The 11338-nt window shown below is 44.4% G+C and overlaps 1 long non-coding RNA gene across 1 annotated transcript; it reads left to right on the top strand.

Moving 5' to 3' along the window:
- The first annotated feature begins 323 nt into the window (after window positions 1–323).
- Window positions 324–8768, top strand: LOC119867795. The gene is made up of 3 exons (XR_005384499.1): window positions 324–455; window positions 4026–4148; window positions 7926–8768. It is a non-coding gene; the product is annotated as an uncharacterized LOC119867795 (long non-coding RNA).
- The last annotated feature ends 2570 nt before the right edge of the window (window positions 8769–11338 follow it).

Here is an 11338-nt window from a genome sequence, read left to right as displayed (position 1 = left end):
CTCCCTCTGTAAAATGGGGGGTAGGGCAGATAATAGTGCTGGCAAGGGCAGCCCGGGTGGCTCAGTGGTTTGGCTCCTGCCTTTGGCCCAGGGCGTGATCCTAGAGGCCCGGGATTGAGTCCCACGTTGGGCTCCCTGTGTGAATCCTGCTTCTCTGGAAGCAGGATTCTCTGCCTGTGTCCCTACCTCTCTCTCTCTCTCTCTCTCTCTGTGTGTCTCTCATGAATGGATAAATAAAATCTTAAAAAAAAAAATAGTGCTGGCAACATGGGATTACTGGGGGGAGTGGCTGAGATAAGTAAAAAACAAAAGATATTATATTTTGTTGGCACGAAATCAGTGCTCCAAAATTATTAACGAGACCAGCTCTCTTTTGCCCACTCCACACTGCCTCATTTGGTTGTGATAGCTGACATTGAAAAACACAGCCGATGTGTCAAGGAGGATGATAAAGAGTAAGTCTCTCTCTCTCTCTCTCTTTCTCTCTCTCTTTTTTTTTTTTCTCAGTTCCTTTCCCTTCCCTCCTCTCCACCCCTCACCTCTTGCCAATTATCAATTCCTTGTGAAACTAGACGGTGCAGGATATTTCAATAATGCGGCCTCAATGGCAGCAGGGCCTGCGGAGGGTCCACAGCCTGCCCGGTTCTTGGGCTGCACAAGACAATCCAAGAGGGACCTCGGGCCCTGGAGTCAGCAGATGGGAGGGGGCTTCCTGGTCCAGTGTCCCCTAGCTGGCACCTCTTTCCGGGCTCAGTGGCTAGCTGCCTAAGTCTGAATCTGGTCTCTAGGACACTTGCCTGTGCCTGGAGGTGGGGCATGTGGGGGGGTAAGGACGAGTGTGTTTACTCTACTTTAGATTGCTCTTTAAAGCATAAGCACATTCCATTGCTCTGTTCTAATGCTTTTGATTGTGTGAGTACGTGTTGAAGACAAGTACCTAATTATTTCCTTAAAAAAAAAAAAAAGAAAAGAAAACCTAAAACCTTCTCTTGCCTGATTTAACCATTTAAGGTGCCTGAGACCGGCTTTCGTTTGCATGCAAATAAAATAGAAGGCCTGCCTTAGTGTGTCTTACCTAGTGTGCTTGCTTGACTTCAGAGGCCTAGAGATGGGTCAGCTGCCTTCCTAACCTTGGCGTGGCTCTTCGGTGTTTTATCTCTTGTATTTTAAAATGTAATTACGGTAGAGGATTTTTTCTTTTTTTAATCTCAGAATCTAAACTGAAAGTCTAAATCCAAACATGATTTTGTCTAGTTGCCTATGTTAAAGATTATGCCCTTGCAGTACCTAACACTGAATCCATATGCTGTGTTTTGTTTGCTGCATGTGAACAGCTGGGCTTCTGAAGACTGCTCTGTGGAGTTAGGGCTCCAGCCACAGCACCTGGACATGTGCTGGGGACACCTCGGCTGTCCACTGCTCTTGATATATGACGTATATGGCTTATATTCTGGGGGCAAACAGCTATTCTGTAGCGTGGCACAAGCGTACACTGTATCATCCATTCTCTAATCTATATAATAAAAAATCTATCTTGGGTTTAAGTTGAATCTTTTTCTAATTATACCATTCAGATGTGAGTTCTTAACATTTTAGAGGTATTTTGATTTTGGAAATATTCTTGATTCAGGATTGGTCAGATTTTGGATATGCCTGGGAAGTGGTTTTAAGTTAGAAAGTCTATAAGGCACCATAAAGAGGATCTTAGGGCACATCCTATCTTAGGTCTAAAATAAGTTGGGACCTTAAGAAGAGAGTTAATTGGTTAAAAGAAAATTGGGCCCCTGGTATTCAAGAAATTGAATAATCTGCAAGTTTCTTTTCCAAATAGGGGCAGTTAGACTTTAAGAACATTTAGTTCATGGGCTGACAGACATTCACATCACATCTTTCTTCTAAAAAGTTAAGATATGAGTTGAGAACTTTAAATGAACACAACCAAAACCACACAATTTAAAAAAAAAGAGGTCATGATCTTGGAGTCCTGGGATCTAGCCTGGCTCAGCACAGAGCCTGCTTCTCCCTCTGTCTCTCCCCTCTGCTCATGCTCTCTCTCTCAAATAAATACATAAAATCTTTTAAAAAAAAATTTAAAAGAGAGAAAGATAAAAGTGATCACAAGTAAACATGGGGGGGGGGGGAGAACTCTAGCAAAAAGACAGCAGATACTCAGGCCCCAGAAGAAAGAATCCTACAAACCAAGCGACGCCGCTGTAGGGTATCCTATATCCTAGGAGTAGGAAGCTTCTCCATGGACCTTTTCTCTGTGTGTAATAATTTTTTATAACCAACCCCCTTTTTTCCTTCTTAGCATTTTGTTGAGAAGGGGTAGGAGGAGGAGAATACTTTAGGTTAGTAAGTGAAGAATCCATAAGTTCTAAATGTTCCAACGCACCACAGGGTTTCCCAGCCCTGACAGGCCTTGCGCCTCCCATCCAAAACATTTTAACACTTTTACTGCCCAGAAATGACATCTGCGGGTAGTATAAACTACTCACGCACAATATATTTACTGCCCAATTTTAATGTAAAAGAGAAATGAAAGTTATTTAAAACAAAATATTCTTGATTTTAATGTATAAATGCTGGTGTGCAACTGCATGCAAATCCAGATGGAGTCACCATGCCTGTGACAGCTAGAGGGGCAGGCTGGCTCTGGAGGGCTGTGTTGGCCTCTCAGATACCTGGAGCCGAGCATCACCATCATGACATTGACATGCAGCAACAGTGACAACTCTCGCTGAGTCTCAAACAAAAACAAGGGATAATCGCTCCTTAAGCAACAGGAAAATTCAGAGCATAATAAAATCATGCAAAATGCAAAAGTATCTTCTATTTCTATGTAAAATGGAAGAAGATTCTAGGCTAAAAAATACAATGTTGTTCATGTACATGAATGTGCAGGGGGTCGTTTGGAAGTCATGAAGGCTACGAATGGGAGGAGGAATTTTTTTTAATTATTTTATTTATTTATTCATGAGAGACAGAGAGAGAGGCAGAGACACAGGCAGAGGGAGAAGCAGGCTCCCTGTGGGGAGCTCATGAAGGGCTCTGATCCCGAGAGTCCAGGATCATGACCTGAGCTGAAGGCAGATGCTCAACCACTGAGCCACCCAGGCCTCCCAGATGGATGATTCTTTGCTGTTTGGGATTCCTGTGCATCGCAGGATGCTACATCCTTGGCCCTGCTCCCTAACTGTATGGAGTACCTTCTCTTGTAGTTATTTTGAGAGTCAAAAGCACCCCTAAAGAATTTCAAAACATCTCCTATGGGGCAATTCCAGACACCATGAGAATGGCTCCAGATACTCTTACATGTGCAGAGAAGAGCCAGGAGATGGGGAGGGGAGAAGACACAGCAGGAAAGAGAAAAAGAAGAGTATGAAAGCCACCCCAAGCCAGTGGGGCCCTGGAGATTGGCAGCCGAGGAGCCCCCACAGAAGCAGGGTTGATACGGTCAAGTCAGGGAAGCCCGCCTGGGAGGGGTGCACCCCACCCTCATCTTTCCTGTGCCCCACAGGGGGCACTTGCTACTTCTGCACCTGTTCTCTGTCCATCAGGCAGCTGGTTGTGGTTACAGGTACCCCCCTGTTCTTCCAAAGTTCCAGTTAGGCCACTTGGCTTTTACAAAAGACTGACATTAGTACCTGTTTTTGCTAACCAAAAGAATTCTGGAAAGGAATTCTGCTTTTAGAAGAAAAGTGAAAACAACGTTGATTTGGGGGAGCCACCATGGAAGCAACAGGCACCTGGGCAGCGCTAGCAGCCCCAGCCTGCTCCTTCCTGGGGACCACACTCAGCCCCCAGCTGCTGCACCTTTGAACTGTGTCTGAGAGCCTCTTTGCTTTATCTCAATTTATTTGGTGCATCCCTTAGCAAGATGTATCCTTGGGTATCAGGAAAGCCTAAGAGGTTATTTTGGGTTTGGGAACATTCACATTTTTCCTTATAAAATAATGATCACGGCTTCTTCCCTTTAGCACCATCTGGCTTACAGAGCTTTCATAGGAGCGTCCTATTTTCAGGGAGCAGGGGAGGCCTGTGTTGGATAAATTTTGGCAGGACACCTTCTCATCCAGCACCTTCTCTTGAAGTTTTCAACAAAAGGATTACTCACAGGGGTAGCATGACGCCAGGTGACTCTCACGGTAAGCTCCTCCTAAGACTGGCTTTCTCTTCTCAGACTAACATGAATGAAGAACACCGAAGCTCTTTCTTTGAAAGAGGAGTAGGATTTTTCCCAACCTGGACGTCCAGTCACCTTGCCTCACTTGCTGCCTGCACGGCAGGCGGAAGATTCCCCAAGTCTTCCCAAGGCGGCTGGTAGACAGCGTTTTCACATGAAATGTGTCCTCTTCCTCCCCTGACTGGATTTCTAGGTGCTCTTGCTCACAGTTTGAGACTCAAAACAGTTGTTGGAGTTTTTTTCCATTCCCACACCCCACCCCACCTCCCACAGTCAAACCAGTCAGGAAGCTGGAAATGAGCCACTGAAAGCAAGGATAGTCAGTGTTGTTTGGAGTTGGTGCCCTTTCTTCCTTCCTCCCCTTTCTGTGACCGCCAGAGCCTGCGTCTCTACCAGCTGCCAGGCAGGAGCCCTTAGCTTTGGAGCAACCTCTACAAGACCACAAGATGTGAAAATGGCCCATGTAATCAGCACACGTTGAATGGTTGCAAAAGACAAGCAGGTATTACTTCTACACAGGAGGGGCCTGAGGTTACTGATGTAGCCCAGACGGGTTTTCCCACAATGAGTCTCCATTGCTGAGGGCTGGAAGTGGCTGACGTTCCTACTTGGCTCTTGACTCTCTCTAGACTGTGTTTCCTTAGCAGAGTCAAGGTCCAAAACCACCAAGCCCACACTTTTTCTCATTTGTGACCAGTCTCTCGTACCGCTAAGTCATGTAATAAATCTTCCCATGTTTGAAAGGCCTATTCTTGAAAAGAAAATCATGTCCTGCTATCACAAGAATTATTTTGACTCCATCAGGTGACCCTTTCTTAAGAGAATGCAGCGACTGGGCGTTTTTACTCAAAGACTGGATCGTGTGAGCCCAGCTGGAGAGAAGAATTTTTGCTTAGGGGTGATAGGAATTTTTTTCAGAATAATTAGAGCTTTCTAGTTGACACTTAAGTTTCTGGAATGTTATCTTTCTCCCTCAGTACAAGAGTAGAAATAGTGTCTCATATTTTGTTCCTTTAAAAATAGAAGTGGAAGAAGGATCCAGTATCATTTGTCAGTACTTCTTTTTCTCTTCCTAAATGATTCATTTCTCCAGCCTCGTATTACTTGAAGTGCCAAGCTAGGGGTAGGGCATTGCAAAATAGCAAATGGGTATACATCATTCTTCTAAAAACATATAGTATAAAATTTACTACTTCTGGGTACCACATGTGAAAATGTAGGCTCCTTTATGTAGCCTTCCAGGCAGACATGAAGCTTTTCTTTCTCCTACATTTTGATGCCTAACTGGAAGCGTTTACTTATTTTATTTTTAAATTGCATCTTTAGTTCATAAGTTTACTAATGAGATAATTAGCCATCCTATTATTTTGAGTACTTTTGATTACAATCTCTAAATCTTTCTAGAAGAGGTTTACTTATCCTCTTTCATCTTGAAAGTCTGCTTACCCTCCATCAAGTATGTTGTTTGGAAATCCATGGTATTTGCCACAAGGAAACAAGAGAACATCTTTGGTAATACTTTTCTTATAGCTATTGGTTATGTTTTCAGCATCACAACAGGAAAAGAAGGCAAAAAGAAAAAAGCTTCACACATTTTATTCCTTTTTTATTTCAGACATTTTATTCTTTAAAAATTAACCCATAAACCTTCATAACTGTCAATAAGATAACATGAAATGTTATCCAACAACAGATAACATTTTCTTAGACCTGAGAAGTTTGACTTTTCTGAGCAACCACATTAAGATAGTGTTCCTGTTATATGTTGCTGTGGAATAAATTACCCCAGAAATTAGTACCTTAACACAACCATCTTATCATGTTCATATCTTTCTTTTTTTTTTTTTAAGATTTTATTTACTCATTTGTGTGAGAGAGTCAGAGAGAGAGAGACAGAGAGACAGAGAGCGAACATGAGCAGGGGGAAGGGGCAGAGGGAGAAGCAGACTCCCCGCTGAGCAGAGAGCCCAGTGTGGGACTGGATCCTGGGACCCCTGAGATCATGACTTGAGCAGAATGCAGGTGCTTAACCGACTGAGCCACCCACATTCATGTGCCCCACATTCATAACTTTGCTAGATCAGAAATCTCCAGCGGCACCTGGCTGACTCGGTGCCTAGGATCAGGAGGCATCCTATGACTCTGGATCTTGGGATTGTGAATTCAGGCCCTATGTTGGGTGTAGAGATTACTTAAAAAAAAAAAAAAAAGAAAAGAAAAGAAAAAAAAGAAATTCCCAAGGAACTTGTCTGGGTGGTTCCCTTGCAGGGTCTCTCCTTCAATTGCAGTCAGATGTCATCCGCAGCCACAATCATCTAACAGCACGATTGGGAAGGATGTCCATGGAGGCCACTCTTGTGGCAGCAGTTCTTGCGGGCTGTTGGCTGGGAGCTCAGCCAGGCTGCTGACCAGAGTGTCCGTGAGGGGGTTTCTCTATGTGCTGTGGGCTTTTCCCAGCATGGCAGCTGGATTCCAAGAAGGACCATCCAGAGAGAGGATATCCAAGAGGCCAAGGCAGAAATGACAAGGCTTCACTGCACATGCAGCGTTGTGCATGCAGAAATCATGCAGCGTTGCTTCTGCCACATTCCATTGGTTACAAGCGAATCATCACTGCCAGCCCATAATTAAGAGGAAGAGAATTAGACCCCACCTATAGATGGGAGGAGTATCAAAGAATTTAAGGCTATCTTTAATCTATCATAGGTGGTTCTGGAACTATGTTTAACATACGAAAGAAGCCATACTATTTCATATTTAATGAATTACTCAGCTTAGTCATGTTCTCAAGCATTAGTTAGGAAAATAAAATGACTTTATGAGTTTCTTTTTAAGTATGTAAATACTTGACACTAAATACTCATTTCTTTTTATATTTTTAGTCCCAAAGTGCTGCTCTACTGGCTGCACTCGCTTTCAGATGTTTTGTTTGACCTTCAGAGGAGCCGACATTATAAAATAAAAGGATTTCACATACATCTCTAAATTTTCAGCTTCTCTTGAAAAATGGAAAATTTGGGTCACCCAGGGCCTAAATCTCACTTGGCAGTGCTTGGTCAGCGCTGAGTAGCAGCTGTCTCCATAGAAGGCATCAATTCTGCATCAATCCCTAGAGTAAAATGTTGTTTTTCTAGGGGCCTGCATGAGGTTTTTTTCTTATGGTAGAGAAATACACATCTATACCCTATACCTAATCTTTATTAAAAGTGAGAAAACAAACCAAAAAGACAGAGAGGCTGCATGTTTCCAAAAGTGAAAGAATGTATTTTTTTTTTTTTTTGTATGTAGGGTAGAAGAAAGAATATTCTTACATGTTCAAAATGTTAGTGCCCTTGCCCACGTCACTGGTATGAGTTACCTGCCTGACCTGTGTAGATGTGTGAGTTGTATCTCTTGCTTTGGTGACAAGTGGGTAAAGTTGCTCTTAGATGCTTAGCAGAGGCTCTACAGAGTTTAGCGGAGACCCAGGACATGCAGTTGTGAGAGCAAAGCTTCAAGACACTGAAACTCTAATTTTCACTCTGGTAGTTGTGGGATGATGATGGAATGAGACAGAGCATGTCTGTGGTGCATTAAAGACGGCTGCAAATCCTCAATCATTTGCTCAAGGAGAGGTGCTTTCTATTTATCCACCCCCTTAAGTCTATTCTAGGCCTATGACTGCTTTAATCAATAGGATATAGGGGAAGTGATGCTAACCTTTCAGATAACTGGCAACTTCTGTTTCTTCCTCTTGAAGCCCAGCCTCCATACTGTGAGGAAGCCCAGGCAGCCATGCAGGGGGGCCACCATGGAGGAGAGTAGTGGCCTCCACCACATCCAGCACTGACTTGCTGTCCATGTGAAGGAGCCGTCTTGAAAATGGATCCTCTGGTACCATCAATCCTCCTCAATTGTACACTGTGGAGTGGAGATGAGCCATTCCGGCTGACCCTTGCTTAAATTGCATAGCTGTAAGCAAATAATTATTGTTGTCATTCTATGCCCCTAAATCTCAAGGGGCTTGTCACATAGCCACAGCTAATGTAGTATCTGTGGGGTTCTGTGTCTGTGTTCCCAGAGTCCATGTGCTCTTTATATGGTAAGGATACTTTTATTTTCTTGAGAGGAACCAATCCCATTCCCACTCTCAGTATATATGCTTTGAATGGAGTCGACTCCATCCTTAGCTCCACGGATGAGCTCATGATGCAGCCTGGCCAAATCAGAGGAAGTGACCACTGAGTTCCGCTCATTCTGGAACCAGGTGAATGACCCAAACAATGAGATACAATGACTTCTCTTTCTTTTCAACTGGCTCAAAACCCAAGAAGACACGAGCCTGGAACTGCCAGAGACATCAGGTACAGGCTGAGGATGAAGTAAACAAAGCAGAAGGCTGAGCTGAGAGGTGGAGAGATGCCAAGTGACGTTGTTTCAGTTTGGCACCAACCGTACCATTGGCTGCCCTTCCTTGGGACTTGTCTGCTATGTGGACCGTAAGATTTGGGTTTATTTCCTTTGCTTGCATCAGTTTGAGTTGGCATTTCTGTCACTTGTGGCAGAATGAGTCCTCAGACAAAGAGGGTCTGAGGGATCCCTGGGTGGCGCAGCGGTTTGGCACCTGCCTTTGGCCCAGGGCGCGATCCTGGAGACCCGGGATCGAATCCCACGTCGGGCTCCCGGTGCATGGAGCCTGCTTCTCCCTCTGCCTGTGTCTCTGCCTCTCTCTCTCTCTCTGTGAGTATGGTAAATAAATAAATTAAAAAAAAAAAAAGAGGGTCTGAATTTGGATTTTGGCTTTGATACTTTGTTCTTTGTTCTTTTTATTCTTTTAAAATTTTAAAAAGATTTTACTTATTTATTTGAGATAGAGAGAGAGAGAGATAGTGAAAGAGAGCATGAGCAGGGGGAGAGGCAGAGGGAGAAGGAGAAGCAAGCTTCCTGCTAAGCAGGGGTCCCCATGTGGAGCTTGATCCCAGGACCCTGAGATCATGACCTGAGCTGAATTCAGGCAGACACTTCACTGACTGAGCCACCCAAGTGCCCCTGTTCTTTTTAAATTCTGACATAATTTAAGACTTACAGAAAAGTTGCAAGAATAATGTAAAGAATTCCTTTACCCAGATTCCCCAAATATTAATAATTTTACCACTTTTGCACGTTTTCTCTCTTACTAAGTTCTGCTTTACTGAAGCTTCCCTCTGTGTTCATACAACCAGTCATTGTTGTCTGCATTGTACTGTCCTATGATGGTTTTGACCAGCATGAACATACATCCTTCTTCATTTCAACCTCATAAACCCAAATTTATGACCAAAGACAGCTCAATCGGTGTTGTACCTAAAGCAGTAGGCACAGAGCAGAGTCTCACCTCCTGGCTAGTCACATTGGAAGGGCAGTTGAACTCCCCACCACTTGCACAGTGGCCCCGCTACCACACATTTTGCACGCCTCCGGCCTCGCAAGTCTTCCTGGACACAGCACTGTGCATGTATTTCTTACACACAGAAACCTTTGGGGATTCTCATTGCCCAGATTACTAAGTGCAAATTCTGAAGCCCAGCATACAATGCCCACCTGCAGTGAATAATAGGGGACACTTAGTAAGAGTTTCCTGTTGTTTAGTGCCTGATGCTTTAATGCATTATCCGACAGATAAAAGACTCATAACAAGATTGGGGGTTACTGTTACTAACTTATTTTCTAGCTGTTATGCTGGCTGTCAAGTGATGGAACCAAGAATTCCCCTGGACGGTCTAACTCCAAAGGCTTACCATCTACACCAGGTGTGCTTTCAGCCTGAGGATCTTGTGTGCAGGTAGCTCACTGGGTCTGAACCACCTCAGCATGCTTAGCTTTGCTCTATCAGACCTGCTGGCTCAAATATGCCCTGGCCCCCTCTGTCCGTCAATACCTTCTGCCCAGCGGGACACATCAAAATCCTTCAGCTCCTTTGAGGTCCTCTTCAGAAGCCTTTCCAAGCATTCCTCATACCTGCAGCTCTTCCTTTGCTCCCTTTCCTCAAGTCATGTGTCATCTGCATTGTCCCTGCTTGGAGTTTTAATTATCTTTTGTCTCTGTGCTCTTCTCAAGAGCCAGGCAGGTTAAGACCAGAGATGAGTCTGGTGCAGAACCCAAACTCATCTTGGCTCCCTTCATTTCTGTGAATAGGTGGGGCTTTCCTCTGAGGAGTCAGGGATCTTTTAATCACCCTGGGAAGACGTGAAGCCCACTCCCTCGGGTGGGAGCGAGGCTAATGGGCAGCTTGAGTTTGGTGATAACCTACCTCCTCTGTCAGAGAGAAAAGAGGCAGTCACAGGGGATTTGTTGAATTTGCCACTGTCTTTCTTTCTTCCAAGACCACATTGATCCCCCTCTCCTTCCCTCTGGTCTCAGGGAAGAGATGTCCCTCCCACTGGCCACAGCTCATGGCTCTCCCCTGCCATTATCTTGTTTCACCATGTTTTAAACTCTCCCTTTCTCTCTAATGATTTCTTTCCTTTGAAAAAAAGATTTAGTTATTTATTTTGGTGAGAGAGAGAGAGAGAGTAAATGAAAGAGAGCAGGGGCAGGGTGAGCAGAGGGAGAGAGAAACTTAAGCAGGCTCGGCGCTGAGTGCAGAGCCTGATGAAGGGTTCAATCTCTCGACCCTGACTGCCATGTGAGCTGAAATTAAGAGTTGGGTGCTCGATCGACTGTGCCACCCAGGTTCCCCCTTCCCTCTTACCTTTACATGTTGGTTTCTCCCATCTTAAAAATTATCTTGTCCCATGTTCTCACCTAATTGCCATTTCTTCTGTTTCTTTTCCCAGAAAATCTTTCTGAAAGAGTAGTCAGTACTGTCTCCTTAGCTGCCATTTACTCCTCAACCCTCTGAAATCAGGTTTTCACTCTTGAAACCACACCACCACATGCAAATTTTGAAAGGTCATATGACCTTTCCTCTGTTGGTGTATGCACCTCTTTCTCTGAGTCAGTTACCTTCCTTGTTTTTTTTAAAAAAATTTTTTTTTTAATTTACTTATGATAGTCACACACACACAGAGAGAAAGAGAGGCAGAGACATAGGCAGAGGGAGAAGCAGGCTCCATGCACCGGGAGCCCGACGTGGGATTCGATCCTGGGCCTCCAGGATCGCGCCCTGGGCCAAAGGCAGGCGCCAAACCGCTG

The sequence above is a fragment of the Canis lupus genome, chromosome 36 (genome assembly GCF_011100685.1).
Source record: "Canis lupus familiaris isolate Mischka breed German Shepherd chromosome 36, alternate assembly UU_Cfam_GSD_1.0, whole genome shotgun sequence".
NCBI lineage: Eukaryota > Metazoa > Chordata > Mammalia > Carnivora > Canidae > Canis > Canis lupus.
The sequence above is the reverse complement of the archived record's forward strand: the minus strand, read 5'-3'. Positions and strand labels throughout refer to the sequence as shown.